This window comes from Myodes glareolus, chromosome 6 (assembly GCF_982192425.1).
Source record: "Myodes glareolus chromosome 6, mMyoGla1.1, whole genome shotgun sequence".
Taxonomy (NCBI): Eukaryota; Metazoa; Chordata; class Mammalia; order Rodentia; family Cricetidae; genus Myodes; species Myodes glareolus.
Window position 1 is genome coordinate 70701345 of NC_142031.1, and position 15945 is coordinate 70717289.

The window sequence follows — 15945 nt, forward strand, 5'->3', positions numbered from 1 at the left end:
ATGTGTCAAAAATCAAAGTCTCTCTTTCATTTTATTAGCTCTTTTCATGGGCTATTTATGTGTGTGTGGTGGGGATTAGGAGCAAATTAAGTAGTAAGTCATTATCTGATGTAAAAGCAAGCATTGATGAAGTCATCCACAAGGTGATAGTTTGCTAATAGCTAGGCACTCGCACCAATCTTCAGGGACTCAGATTCTCGGGAGTGTGGTAGAACATGCACCCAACAAGCAGCAAGCTCATTTGAAAAGATCACAAGCAGCAAATGGCCTTGACATTGTGGATTCTGCTCAGTGACAGCTGTATTTCAACCTTGTTAGCAGGTGAGGATGAAAAATGGCCCTCTACCAAACCTCGCCTTCAGTTCTTCTATGTGAGCCCTGCTTTCAATAGTCTGTGACTATAGTTCAGAATGATCCAGAAAGCATTCACAGGAGATAATGGAGCCAATGTCTGGGAAGTCATAGCCATCATTCTGTTCGCGCTGCTCTTAGACTAGGATCAGGGACTATATATGTGAGCAAATGTTTATCTTTCATACCCAAATCCAAAATTTATTTGGCATCATTGCGCAAGATGTGTAGCAGCATTGGTGCAAAAATAGGTTATACTGACAAGATCCAGTTCTTACCCAGATCTTTGCTTTCCTGTAATCTATTTGACATTCAGTTGCTTTACATCTGAGCCTATGAAAAAGCTCCTGTTATATTCTGTCAGGGCATACACACATCTCCCGAATTGTATCTGTGTGATCACAAAGATGCAAGCAACATTTATCATCCTTCTTTGTTTTTCTCTTTGGCTTTGGTCCTATGACCTTCAGATTTATTTGAGTTTGGATCACCTCACAAAAATAAGTAGGGTTAAATCAACTTGGACTCTAAATGTCAGAGAAGGCTTGGAACATACATTAAATACTTTTTTGTATAATCCTTTTGTTTTTATTGCAAAAACACATTTATTCCGTCATTCTTTTCTGAAAGTGAAAAGATCAAGTTCATATCATCACAGAAGGAACATAGGGAATTATTCATTCATGTTCCCAGACTGGCAATGGCAGTGATTCTTTATATCAATGACCTCATTTACAAATATTTTCATTTATGATACAGCCTTCTTTAATTAAAGGATACTGCAGCACAAGCATACTATCAACATCTACATTATTTGTTATTCTATACGCTTCCTATAATTATAGTACTTGTTGCTCAGTTTCAGTTTAATTATATTCATTGTTATTAACAGAGCATGTATAAGTTGTCTATCATCATTAAATAGTAACTATTTAAGAGGTGTCAGATTATTTTAGACCAGAAAAAGATAATTATTTACCACGATGCACAAGCTTTATTTGTTTGTTTGTTTAATTTTTTTTTCATTTTACATACCTGCCCCAGTTCCCCCTCTCTCCATTCTGCTGCTTTTACTATTGACAGTGATCAGTTCTGGCTGTAATCCTACAATTGCTGTTAGAAGAGAAAAGCGGATGAACAGGCCTGCTGGTCAGTGAGATGCATAGGGATGGGAACCTCCTCTCTGGTGTGGGAGAATTGTCTGTATTCTGTCGATCATATTTTAATAAAACGCTGATTGGTCAGGCAGGCAGTATAGGTGGGAAAGCCAGACAGGAAGTAGGGGTGGAGCAAAGAGACTGGGAGTATTCTGGGAAAACAGGAAGCTCCCTCTGGCAGTTCTGCCCAGACCACCGGAAAGGAAAGATGTAAGCTGCCCCACTGGAAAAGGTACTGAGCTGTGTGGCTAACATAGATAAGGATAATGGGGTAACATAAGTTATAAGAGCTAATAAGTAGCCTGACCTAATGTGCCAATCAGCTTTGTAACTTGTAGAGATCTCTGTGTTTGATTTTCTCTGGGACTTGCAGGTTGTGGGGTACCGGGCGGGAACAGAAACCCCAACAAGCCAGCCCTTCATGCAACACCTCTCCATACTAAAGAAAGGGCAACTGTGGGTCTTTCCAGACAGTAATTACTCTCAAGCACCACTGATAAATGGTTTAATTCTTTTTCCAAAGACATTTTTATTATATTCTGTGTTTATAGGATGAGCCTACATAACACCTTACCTGCTTGAGGTGACTAACAGCTCTCCTTAGGTGTTTGTTCAAGGAGTGCATAAGCGATGGCTTATGAGAAATTATATTGTTGAATTTAAAATTAATTTGGAGGTGATATACAGTCATTGTGTTACTAGGGTTAGCACACTGCTGTAGTTTTACTGTAAAAATTCTCTATAATTCATTAAAGAAAGGTGGTATTGGAGAGTTACATACTTTATAGATGAATTATCTATGATTTCCTTATAGCATGGACTTACTAAAATTAACTTTATAAATATAAATTCTATGGTATTGAAAGCTACAAAACTTTATAGTTATCCTTTCTATAAGCAAATGGCTACTTGTAAAAAAAATCATATGAAAATATACTGTCATGTAAGTTTTCTTTATTGCCCCTCTAAGAAATCTACAGGAGTGCAGTTATACCTGTAGACAGAAGTAAACCGAAACAGATAAATACATCTTTCAATAACACTTATAGGTACCAAGACATTCAATTTATTAAACCTCACTATGTAAAAAATCACATAGAAAGTGATAAAAAGAGACCAAAGTTATGGTGATAGTATTGAATGACTACAGACCAGTTACTGGAATGTCTGCAGTGGATCCATGCCAGATGTGTTAATCCTAGCTAATGTGTGTTTCTACAAACATTCCCATGCAGGGATTTTGTCCACATTAGGATCTTACTGAGATGAAAAGGAAAACAGAATGATACAACGTTACATTTCTCTCTGGTCTGGACAGAATTATTTCATTGATACTCAGTGCCTGTAAATTCATATAGAATATGAACAGTCCTTATTGTTTAGTTTCATGCACACACCATTTTAGGTTTCATGGAACCCAGTAATTATGTGGTTAGTTGGCATCATTAAGGACCTTTCTGAAGCTGCGGTTACTGCACATGCCCTAAGAGAACGCTTCATCAGTCACTGGCAGGTCATAGACTCTCCCTCCACAGAGCTGGAGCTCATCCTCGGGAGACTTTGTCTCCGATCAGCTGTCGGAACTTGAAAACATTACTCTTACATGGCAAGCTGTGTAGTTATGCCAAAAACTTAAACTATGATTTTGATAATAAAAAATATTTTAAAAGGAAGGCTAATTTGTTTTAGGATCAGAATTATTTGGAAACTAGATGTAAAAAGGCTATAGGTCTTAATCCAAATCTACTCACTTGCAGTTTGACAAAATGGGTTTAAAAATATGAATAGCTGTTTTAAAATAAATAGCCTACCTTGGTGGTACATGCCTTTAATCTCAATACCCAGCAGGATCTCTGTGAGTTCAAGGCCATCGTAGTCTACACAGTTGGCTATAGGACAGCTAGGACTCCATAAAGAAAACCTGCCTTAAAACACCAAAAGCAAAAAACTAAAGAATTAAAAATGATTGTAGAATTTATATTTGAGAACAAAGGGAAGAATGAAACCTCTGGTCTTGTGGAACCTGGTAGAGTGGAAACAATGCAGAAGGTTTTCATCTATGGCTTTCTGTGATGAAAGCAAGAGCTACGCTTAGCCGTTGGTCTAAGAATAACTAGTTAGAATGCAGCTAGGAGAGTTAGAATAACTAGTTGGCCTAAGAATAACTAGTTAGAATGCAACTATTGAGGGTTTAAATCTTTGAGAATTTCATACAACATATTTGGTCATGTTCACCCCAGCTCCTCCCCACAGTTCTCAGAGCTACCTCCTTCCCCCTCTTCCTGCAATTTGTATCTTTTTTTTCTTATCTTTTTTTAAAAAAATGGTAAAAAAAAAAATTGTACATGCTAACAAACGACCTGGTCCTCTGGTTCTTACCATCTTTCCACTCCCTCTTCCAAAATGTTCCTGACCTTTAGTTATACATGTTGTTTGGAAAGAAATTAACTGGGGTCACTTTTTCTCTACATTTTGGCAACATACTGGTCTCTTAATTGGACTTAAGGCCTGCTCAATGGAGGGAAATTCATTCTTGGTACTGTAAGTCAGTCAACTACCCATGGCTGGTGGGGCAATGGACCATAGGAGAGAACCTGCTGCTGCCATTTTTCTAAGCCAGTATAATTCTTAGATTCATTCTAAATAGTTACCACTTATCACAAAAGCTTTTTGCAGCAGCAACAGCAGCCACCACAGACAGAACCCATCATAGAAAGCCACAACTGACAGCCTTTTGAACTATTTTTTCCCTGAACCAGTTTCCCCAAAACCAGTGGCTTCCTTCGTCTCTTTTTTTGCAAATATGAATTCTGTAGTCATTCCAAATCCATCACATTCTCAGTCATTCTGTGACCTGTTCTTCCCAGATCATCTTCTAGACCATGTTTTCTGTTTACACATCTAGCCATATCACAACTCTAAATTGCAAATAGGGTCAGCTGTTTTCCCTTCAAACCACCACTGAATTGAATTATTAAAGTATAGGCACTATGCTAAGTACTTTATATAAATTTGTTGAGGTAAGAGTAACTTTTATTCTCATCCCATGTGCAAAACAGCCAAGGAACACAAAAGATTATGAGCTATTATACAAGACCTCACTGCATGCATACAGTCTGTTTGACTAGAAGACAGTTGTCAACCGCTGCAATCAGACATTTGTTGCAATGGTCATGAACCACTCATTACACAAGCTGTACATACAGGCTTTTTGGGCTTCATGTTTGCTTCTTATGTTCTGGTAATAGTAGAATTTTACTTGCATTGCTGAAAAAGTAGCAGCAGAAGAAAATAAAGGCAGACCACAGAGATCCTAAGTTTGTTAATAGTTTGACATTGTTTTGTGTGGTTTGGGAAATGTTAAAGGGCTGTAGATGGAAGTTTATGGAAGTGTAATGTGGAGAGGTGTAACTGGAGACCAGAGGAGAGAGGAGATGCTGAACTGTGTTGATACAGGCAAGGTTGAGTGGAGGTGGGGGGAGTGTGCAGAACTACTAGGCAAATATGACTAACTGTGGAGGGCAAGATAGCACACATCTTGACAATCACTGTAGAGTGGGAAGAGAGACTTGCTTCTGGTTCTGTTCTTGTTGTCACTCTTGGTCTGGACATAGCCTTTCAAGTGCAGCTTCCTCCAGCAATAAAACTCCAATATCATAGTTATGAACTAGAGAAAACAGGTAAAAGAAAAATGAGGGATTTTGAGTCTGTTAGGCTTTAACTAAGTGGTAGGTAAGGTGTTGGTCAATACATAGGTATATATATATTAGGCTTCCTTTATATAATATTATAATCTGTATTTAATTGATATATTAAAAGTTTTGTAATCATGTATTTAAATAATATAGAAAAAATAAAAATAAGATTTAATTGGTGTTTTACATTTTCAAAGTCCTCACCATGCTTAGTTCTTGAATATGCAGATGTTTATCAAACACAAATGATAAAGATAATGATAATAATACCTCTGTATCCAGAGATCACTTCTTATATATAGGGACATAAAATTAAATTTTTTGTAATTAAATGTAATCTAATGGGTGTGTTTTCAATGTAGTTTTTAAGTGGAAAAAATAAAATAGTTACCATAATATTTTACCTTTACCACATCAGCATAAAGGCTTATTTAAAACTGAAATTTCCTTAGAAAATATTAGAAAACCCCAAGAAATTTTTCATGGAAGAAAAATTAGCCAAAGAAGATTCCGTATTCCCAAAAGCTCTGCTCAAGCAGGTCAAGGCAAAAAAGTAAGTCAGAAGCAAAATTAAATAAATATGTGCCAACCCAATCTGGGTGTATCTTTAGTATAAAAATTGGAGAAGAAAGAGCATATGGACACAGGAATCTAAGCAGACACATGAGAATCTATCTGAAAAGAAGTATCCAAAAGATTTTCTAAATGTCAAACAAAGTCTAAGTTTATTAAAAGAGGGAGATTTTATTAGAATTTAAAAGGAAAATACAAACCTAGGGCAGGCAAGCTGTAGCTCTCATCAGGTGCCCAGAAAAGGAGAATATGAGAGAGAAGGAAAAAATTCTATACGTTGGGCTAAGCACACTTAGTAAAGACAGAGGGAAGGGAAAGTTATGGTCCTCTGGGAAATTCAGAAAAGCAGGCCAACTAATGATGTAGTGCACCTACACTCTGTAAGAGATTCAGCCAATGGATAGGAATCCTGAGATGTAAAGCTACCTCATGAAAGGGACAACGAGTCCGCTTATCTTTTTAGCGAGTCTTAAGTTGAGCCCACCTTCCTCTGGAGTGGTCCTTTGACTAGGTGTCTATACAACCTAATTATGTTGATTTTCGTTTATTTAGTTTGCAGTGTTAGTTCTTGCTAGAAAAAGCAATAATTCTAAAACGAAGACACCAAAAAGTTTTCACGTTGTTTTTTTCTTCACATGTTTACAATGTAGGGGATGAGGGTAGCAGAAGACAGTGTAAGAAGCCATGGAGAGTGAGAATGGCATGGAACCCAAACACATAATAGACTTTTGCCAGGTGGATAGTAAATGATAATTGAAAACCAAGTCACAGAAATGAGTGCTGTGTAACTGAAACACAGTCATCTGCTCAAGCACGCAATCTGAGATGCAGCTTTGACTCTGGCTCTAGACTTCAAGTGCTTTAATACCAGGATGTGTACAACTTGGTAATAAAAATCTACGAGCCAGTGAATTCCCAGAACTAAAAAAGTATCTCCGTAAGAATAGAGCTGCTTAAAACACAAAATCACTTTCCTTAGAAAGGTGCCTTCAGCTGGGCCATCCAACTTTAGAAACTGTGAAAGATGATGTTTATCATCCTCCTTTAGGAGAACCCCTGGAATCAAGCTGAGGATTCTGCCTTGCCCAATCTAAGCTTCTCCACCTCGGCCTAGTTGTGAGACATATGGATCCCTCGAATGAAGACATGTGGATGTTCTTTTTGAGGCTGTCCTAAGAACATTTTTCAGAACTCCAGAAATAAATTTCTTAAACTCAGGGTCATCTCTCTATCTGTGCTACCTAAGAGGATTCTGTGGAATGAATGGACATGCTAATCATCATCTGTCTCATGGCAGGAAAGTAGATGTCCTGGCCAATGCTGTCTTGACAATCATGTGTGTTCCCTTCTGCTGACATCAGGGTGAAAATGGGCATTCCCTAATTTCTGCCACCATGGAGTGAGAAGTCTGATGCTTGCTGGATTGACATGATCAAAGTTCATACTAGATATTCCTCCAACAAAATGTGAGAAAATTACTGCTTTTAGAAGGATTATTCTATTTCAGTTAACCCAGGGTTGATGTCTGAGTTTCAGTTATCAACTGATAAATTATTTTATCATTCAGTGAATACATTGTGGTATTAAACTCTAGTTGTAGAACAAGTTGAAAACTCAAAAGAAAGAGTTATTCCAGATAAGACTTGACTTTATTCCCTCTGTAAACTACTGTCATACCCCATATCTGAACACGCACAGTTTTTGTTATCATGGGTACTTTCATAGAGTAAGACTCATGCATAGGCATATGTCATTTCTGACAGCTTTAAAAAGGACATGTTCGGTAGTGAAAAAAAAAGCGCAGCAGACAAGTTGCTACTAGCTATTTTCTCTTACTCTATTGAGACTATACCTAATATTTAAATGAGCTTGTAGTTGGTGTGCAGTTATTTATTTAATTAAAGTAATCATAATACAGGTATAGGTGTGAAAGCATCTCTCCACAAAACTGATAAAGATCAAAATCTCAGGCAGTTTCAACCCTAGATAGGTCTATTCTTCATACATGTGGAACATTTGCTTAGAGGCACACAAACTCATCTTTCAGATTCATCTTTAGCTGGATTAAGCTGTAGTTGACTTGATACAAGTTATTCCCATCAGACCAAATAGCAGAATACTTTCAAAAATGAAGACAACAACAGGGGCAGCATAAGTAAAAACTGTGAAGAGTTCCTCTTGTCCACAGGCAGTTTTACAGATCGAGGCTTGGGCCACATTCAGAACATTCTAGTATCTGGAAAATATACAGATGAAAGAGACACCTAGAAACTGTGTCTTTCTGAAGTTATCTCCTCCTCAGCAAGAATAATGGAGACCAGAATGGCTTCTTAGGCACTGAGGAAGCCAAAGCTCTCGTCTGAAAAGAAGGAGGCTAGGTACTATTTTGAAGCTGCTTCTGTTTTCTGATTTCTGAATAGAATTTTGGAACCAGGAACACAGTATTTCTGGCCTTTGGAAGGGAATCATTTTGCAGAGCGTGCCTGCTATTTGATGCTAAGCACAAACAATTTGGTATTTGGCTTCGGAAATATCCTCACTGTTGACATTTCTCCCCTCAGCAACAGGCATGCAGCCAAATCATTTTTAACCAAATCCCAGAACCCAGTTACGCCTGTGCTACTGAGACCATTTCAGTTGCTGTCAAGACAAGGAGAAGAATGAAATATTGGCACTTTTGAGATAAATAAATTGCTCACCAGTATATTCTACCTTAAATCAGAGTTGCTAACATTGTTTTGCTTTGAAGCCGAACTTTGTGGAAATGGAAAATAAACATGTCAATCAGAAATATTCAACTTCTAGGCTAGAGGCTTATATAAAATCCAAATTTTAAGACTCTCCTTAGACTGAATCTTTCATGCTTCACACAAAGTGTGCGGAATTTGATTTATGTTTCTAATATGAAAGAGAAAATGAATAAATTACCTCTTACTATTTTCTTACAACACTGCTTTCTGGTATCATTTTAACATATTGTGAATCTTCATTTTTTTCCCAGAATTTCACATTGTAATATAATAAAGCATTTTACCACAATTCAACAAAGTTAGTGAACAAGAATTCTGAATTTTCTTTCTCATGGTTTAATTATGTAGATTCTAGTGAGATGGGTAAGGTCATGGGATGCTTTATTGAGCTTTAAGGGAAAGATTAGAATAAAACTAGGTAATTCTGCAAATAACACCATAATAAATAGTAAACAATATATGTATATATTCTAGTAATATATTACTTTTTAAGCAAATGGGTTATTATGATAAATGATTTCATTAAGATCACTAAAATGTACATAAATTTTGATTTTATGGAGGTAGAAAGTAGAACAGCTATCATGAGAAGCTAGGGACAACAAGGATGGATAGAGAAAGCAGAAAGGCTGGATAAATGCAGCAGACTACTGATCGGAAGAAGGAATGATCTCTGGTGTTCTACAGAGGCATAACATGCCAACAGTTTATAGTACTTTATTAGCTACGTTATAAGGAAATAGGAGAATGGTACTGAGAATTTCCTTAAAAAATGAGAAATGGCTGAGGCATTTTATAGCCTAAGTTTTTCAAATGAATGAGGTGTGCATGCATGTGTGTGTGTATGTGTGTTTGTGAGGGTGTGTGTTTATCTGCAGGTATATATGTGTATGTGTGTGTGTGCAAGCCAGTGAACGGTTTCTGATATTGTTCCTCAGATTCTGTCCACATTTTTTTTAAACAATGTCTCTTACAGGCTTGAATTTTGTCAAGCAGACAGTGCTGGTTAGCTAAGGAATGCAGAGGTCTTCACTCTCCACCTCTCAGAGCTGAAATCAACCATACATTTCACCATTCCTGCATTTTTTTCCTAAGGATCAAAGTCAGGTCTTTGGGTTTGTGAGAAGCCTACTGAACCATCTCTCCAGACTGGGATCCCTGATCTGATCATCACGTGTCAAATCATTGTGTAACACCCTGTAGGGACACACCACAATGAAATGTCAATGAAAAAAAGGCAACATGATGTTTACATAAGTTCATAGAGACGAGTGGAACTCACTTCTTTTCGCTGATCTGAAATCTCAGTAGCATTTGGTGACAATAAGGATAGACTCCTTTGGCAAAAATTAGACAATAAAGGAATTATAGAGTGAGAGTTTCCATTTCTTAGTTTTGTACTGTGCAGGTGAACTGTTAAGCCACAAGCACTTTTCCTTGTTCAAAAGTAAGTGTTGGGCCTAATTAGCTCAAATACTCCCACTTTTGCTCACCCTTTAATAGCAGGCATCCTTGGTCACCCTTCATGCTGGAACGCTCACTCCGACCACATCATTTGGGAGTTTTTCTCTGTTTTCATCTAACAGTCTATCTCAGGCCTTTAGTGACCTCCCACATGTGCTTACGCTTTTCTTTTCTTTCTTTTTCTATACAGATCAGGTTTCTAAGACCCAAAAGCAAGTCAATTGTGGGAAAAAAAATTGTCAACCTGTCAACGTGTGATCATACCCCACTAGGTATAGGATCCAAACCAGCACAAACCATTCATACACCACAGAGCATGACCAAGTATCCAACTTCATCAGTTGGTATTGTGCAGAGGGTGCAAGAAGAAGGCAGTCATTTTCAGTGAGCTCACAGAACAACTCAGGAGCCAGGCCTGCAGACCATTGTAAAATAGTTCAGCTGTTGCCAAGACAGAAATGAGCATATGGACATGGAACCAAAGGGAGGGACACGTACGCGGCCAGAGCCAGAGGGAAAGAAGGTTGAAGGAGACTTAATGGAGAATATAACGTGTAGAAGGCAGTGTGTAAAGGAGCTGGCTAAGGTAAGGCAAAGGTCAGCAGAGCAGGAACAAGCCCATGAGCTGAGGCAGTCTGCACAGAAGCAATTTGGGCACTGTCAGTACTTGTATCTGCAAACACCTCCACAGACATTGGAATCTGCACACACTCCTCCACAGGCACACACATCTGCACACTCTCTCTTCTCCACAGTCACTCACATCTGCACACTCTCTCTCCTCCACAGACACTGGAATCTGCACACTCCCTCTCCTCCACAGACACGCACATCTACACACTCCCTCTCCTCTACAGGCCCTCACATCTGCACACTCTTTTCCAGTGCACTTTATCAGAGTGACCACACAGATGTTCTGTGGATATGAGGGTCACAGAAGAGTTAATGGATAAGGTGACCTGTATGCTTTATGACTTGTGCCATCACATGGAAACCAGGAGACCCAAATGCAAGTTGTTACAAAGCACTTGCTTGTAAAATCTCCTTGGTAATAATGCTGAAGCATCAAAAGCCTATTTTAACTGGGGTTGGTGTACAAAATAAATAACATACTTGGCAACAATTTAAGACTTAGAATACTAAGATGTTTTTGAGAACAGCTCTGGGCAAAACAACCATTCCAAGAGCTTTACAGAAAAGCCAGAATTGCCTGACTCACCAATTTCCCACCAGGCTTGACCTGCTTTTACATCCAAGATCTATGTGAAATAAGCCTTGAAATACCTAAGCAGCACCAAGTGCCTGTGTGGGTAGCACTGGAAAGATCCTCTGCCTCTGCCTCACTGTTCGCTGCATCTCCACTCACTTCAGAGTCATATTCAAGGCACAGATGGCATCAGCTGAAACTCCTTAATGCCTAAGAACTCATTACTAGAAACCTCAATTTATATTCAAGTTTCACTTAATGTTGACTCGCTTATGGGCCAGTTGCTTTTAAAACTGCCTGCTTTCTGCCATTATCCAACAACAAACACAAAAAAACCTGTGTGGTATCCAAGTCTCTGTTCTGAAGTGGCTGGTTTTAAGTCTGTATTCCAGAGACTCTGTTACTCTGACCCATGTATTTCAAGTTCTTCGATTTGAATCCCATTTTAAATCTTTCCTCCCATCAAATGTGGTGGTATATGCTTATAATCCCAGTGCTCAGGAGGCTGACACAGGAGAATCATGAGTTTGAATCCAGCCTGGTGCTTCATTGTAACAAGTACCGGAGCCTGCTTAACTTGAGCCTGTGGTATATTTTCTGGAAACTAACATTCTGTGATGGTCATCCAAGATATATTTTCTGATACTATGAATGTCCTCCATGCATATAAGTGTGTGTGTGTGAGTGTGTGTGTGTTGCTGCTGCTGTTGTTGTTGTTGTTGTTTGATTTTATTTGAAGCCTGAGGAAAATCTTTCACAGAACTGAATTCATATGTTTTAGCACTTATTGATCAGTTCTCAGTAGTATCCAATGGTACCAATGACATGAGCTATCCATTTTGGAGGCTTGCTCATTCAGCTTTCTGATTATAGACGAACAACCATAAGACAATCCTTCCAGAGAGATAAGATATACAATGATGATTAAATAATTTCAGATTTTTCGTGAAATATCTGAATGCCACAATATGGTTTAGAGTCAGTGTGTCAAAACCAAAAACAAATACTTCACATACTGTTGAAAATGGGAGCCTTAAGAAAGACTACATCTGCCTGGGAAAGTTCAATGAACAGTAATAGGTTAAATTTGAAAATTCTTCTCTATTCCAAGAATAAGAAAAGGTTACTTTAGAAATGATATATGTAGGTTATTGTCTTTAAAATGTATTTATGATTTGCATCTGTGTGTGGTGTATAGTGTGTGGGGGTAGACACAAGCGCAATGTGTACATGTGGAGGTCATCTTTGGCAGTCAGTTCTCTCCTTCATCCTCCGGTGGGAATTGAACTTGGGACATCAGGGGTGCAAGACAAGCACTAACCTTTTGTGCCATTTTGCCTGATCATGTCCAAGCCACTTTTTAAAGAATACTTCTTGTTTCTTTTTTATGTTTGCATAGTGTTTAGGACACACAACTCAGTTGTGCAAAGACATTTCAAATGAATTCATTGTGAATTATAAGTTTTACTCCCTGCTTCTAAAGGCTGCCCTAGAGTATTTTGCACTTGCCATCAGGGTACCTTCAAGCTTCCAGTTCATGCTTTTCTTCTTCATGGTTTTGAGGGGCCAGATGACGCTTAAGTATTGTATAGCTAGTTACCAATCTACGGCACTCTCCTCCGATATATTTTCTTGAACACTCAGTGTATTTTACTTATTAATCCATAATGTAACTCTTTTATCTTTGAGTTTGTACTTCAGTTTTAGTTGTAGTAAGCCATCTGTCATTAAATCTGTTGATTAATTCTTAATATCTCTTTTTAAACTTTCACTTATTCAGGGTGGAGCTGTATATGTGTCACGATGGACATGCAGAGGGCAAAGGATAACTTGTGGGATGACAATTCCTCCTTTTACTATGTGGTTCCTAGGGAACCAAACTCAGGTCGTCAGGATTGGCGGGAAGTTTCTTTACCCACTGAATCATCTCATTGACCCTAATATCTCTTTGACTACATCTTGAAGCATCTAGTCAACTGAGTAGAAACTCTGTGAATAATTACTAAATTGAATTATCCTTTTTAACATACAGAGCCCCACATGAAGGATAAGAGTCAACTACAAATCAATTAATTGATCAATCAACTCGCTGCAGAGCACAAAGGCTTAAATCAACAATATCTCACAGGGAAATTCTTCCATATTTTAAAATAATACACAAGTCCTGTGGCTTTCTGATTTAGAGTTAATTCACAAGATCTGAGCTTTTCAGGATTCCCAGGGACACATTTTTTTTCTTTCACAAACAGTAAGATAAACACTAAGCCTGAGTGATAGTCCTGCAGTACAACCCTTGGTCACAGGAGGTGGGCTTTGCAGTGCCATTGTAAACAAGGGAATTATGAACCAAAACGTGAAAATCTTGATTGCAATTCTGATTCAGTCTTCAACAGAGGCTTGCATCTCACAGTCTGTGAAATAACTAAGTAAGACAACCATGCAGAAGTCCACCCAAGAGTGCTGACATCCATGCTGCCTCAGATTGGGACTGTACCCTCTCCTTGGACAATTTAAAATCCTTTCTACTTTGAATGAAAGGGGAGTACCAGGTAACACATGTTTCAAAATCACAGTCCTCAAAGCAGATATATCTAAACACCTACATTTTGCTACATTTTTTTTCCATATGTCTTTTAAGACTATAACCTGAAACCACTCACAAAAGCTTGTCCAGCAGCATGCATGGTGTCTGCTTCCTTGCACTGTCACAGAGGCCAGCATTTTATCAGTAGTGATATGAAGTAACTAAAAACTTACAGTTCATGCATCTTACTTTTTTATCTTCTGTTTTAAGGTTTCCACTGGGGATGGAATCCAGAACTTAAGCTGTGCATATGAGACAAGTGTGCTACCAGGGAGCTAACATTCTTAGACCGCGAACCTTTAAATGTGGTGTAATGATATCAGTGACGGATGGGCGGGTGAGATCTGAAGGAAACATTCTTCAGATCTGAGAACAGATGGCTAATCATTGTGACAGCAAAGGACATATCCCAGATGAATGGCTGTCAGGCTGGACTTGTTTTAAATTTTTAAATCTTCCATCACTTGACATGCCCTGTATTAGCAGAGCTGACACAAGCAAGCCTTTGGATTGTTCCCCATTCTTTGGAGAGTCTCCTATTGCTTGTGTTCAACAGAGCAGCAGTGTGGTGTCAGATGCTGCTTCTTAGTGATCTCAAGTGTCCACAGGGAATTGGCTGTTTCTCATGACAGACAAGCTGCCATACCAGTGCAGACTTTAGATACAACCATTTTTCTGTAATTATTCTATTGTATAGAATTCTGAGCCTAATTTATCACTAATTGGCTTATTTGTCTTATGGTCCAGGGCTAATTGGAGGTTTATCATTTTAATATTTGAAGTTGTAAGAGTCAGGTTAAAAGAGAAGCTGGATGTGCTAAGAAAAAGACTGTAGGTATGGGGTAGTGGTTTCAGTTTCCTTTACTTGACACCTTCTACCAGGAAATGGGAAGGATTTCAAGGTGCATTTTCCAATCTTGTATTTACTTTAAACAATAGAAGCTTGAAGAAAAATGCATTTCTTCCTGGTTTTTATACATATATCTTGGTGGTCAGATACCGATAGAGTTGCAATAATCTACAGTGATTATTCCTTTTGCCAAGTACTTAGGTCCTTGAAATCCACACCCAATTTTCCTGTTGTGATCAGTTCCAGGATTCATCTTTAGACACATCTTGTGAATGACAGAAATAATTTATATTTCTTCGAATCCAGATGAATATAGCTAAGGCAGTGTTATAGGGGAAAAAACCATTTTCTCCATTTTTTGTTTACAAAAGCTAAAAAAACAGATTTTAAGTTTTTAATTGACTTTAGTTTCATTAACTGCCTTTACTAGAATCTCTAAATAATATTTCCTTCAGTGAAGCACATCATAGTGGCTATTAGTTTCAGAAGTCTAACCCCTAAATGAATAAATAGATGGCCATATTATTAATTGAGGGTTTTGGATAAACATGTTTTTAATTCTGAGCTCTTTTCAATGGTAGGCACCTTAAGAAAAATTTTTCTTTTTAAAAAATCTTGGCCAAGTGGGGAAAGTGTTGGCTGAAAAGAATGAGGAAATGAACTCAAATATCTACCACACATGCAAAAACTGAGCATAGTTGCGTCTATAAGCCCATTGCAGGGAGCATGGAAGGAGTCCAGGGTCTAGTCTAACTGAAACAGAGATTCCATATTCAGTTAGAGAAAGTGTCTCAAAAAATAGTTGGAGAGTGATTGAGAAAGATTTGATGTAGACCTCTGGCCTCCACTTACAAATTCAAAAATTTGTAAAACTAGATACTACACATGAATGTACATACCACAGACATATAAAATATGGTACATACATACATACATACATACATACATACATACCTGGCATGGAAAATGAGGAGGGGAGTAGCAAAAAGGCCTTGTGAGATCCATTTCTTTTTAAATGGTAATTTTAAAACATTATGTAGTACTGTCACATAACACAAATGTATTTCTACTACATCATAATATTGCAATTCACAATTTGTGACCTGACACAGACTTGTGCACTATTTTGGAATTTATTGTTTAAATGGAGAAACAATCAAAGTAACAAATGCAACTTTAAAGATGAGAATTTTGAAGTACAATCCAGGCTAGGGTCAAGATTAGGCAAAAAATAAGTAAATGTGTATTTTTACCAGACGAAAAAGTAAAACAAAGAGCATGTGTTGATGGTCACCACATCCCTATGGTGGAGGG

At 37.9% G+C, this 15945-nt stretch overlaps 1 protein-coding gene and 1 long non-coding RNA gene across 3 annotated transcripts in view; both read right to left on the reverse strand.

The window, feature by feature from the left end:
- Window positions 1-15945, reverse strand: part of Snca (synuclein alpha) — a 102431-nt gene that overhangs the window by 33249 nt on the left and 53237 nt on the right. The window lies entirely within an intron of this gene.
- Window positions 2443-15945, reverse strand: part of LOC146894288 (uncharacterized) — a 38728-nt gene continuing 25225 nt past the window's right edge. Inside the window, exon 2 of the long non-coding RNA XR_015002342.2 lies at window positions 2443-5175. This is a non-coding gene — a long non-coding RNA (uncharacterized LOC146894288). The remainder of the gene's footprint in view (window positions 5176-15945) is intronic.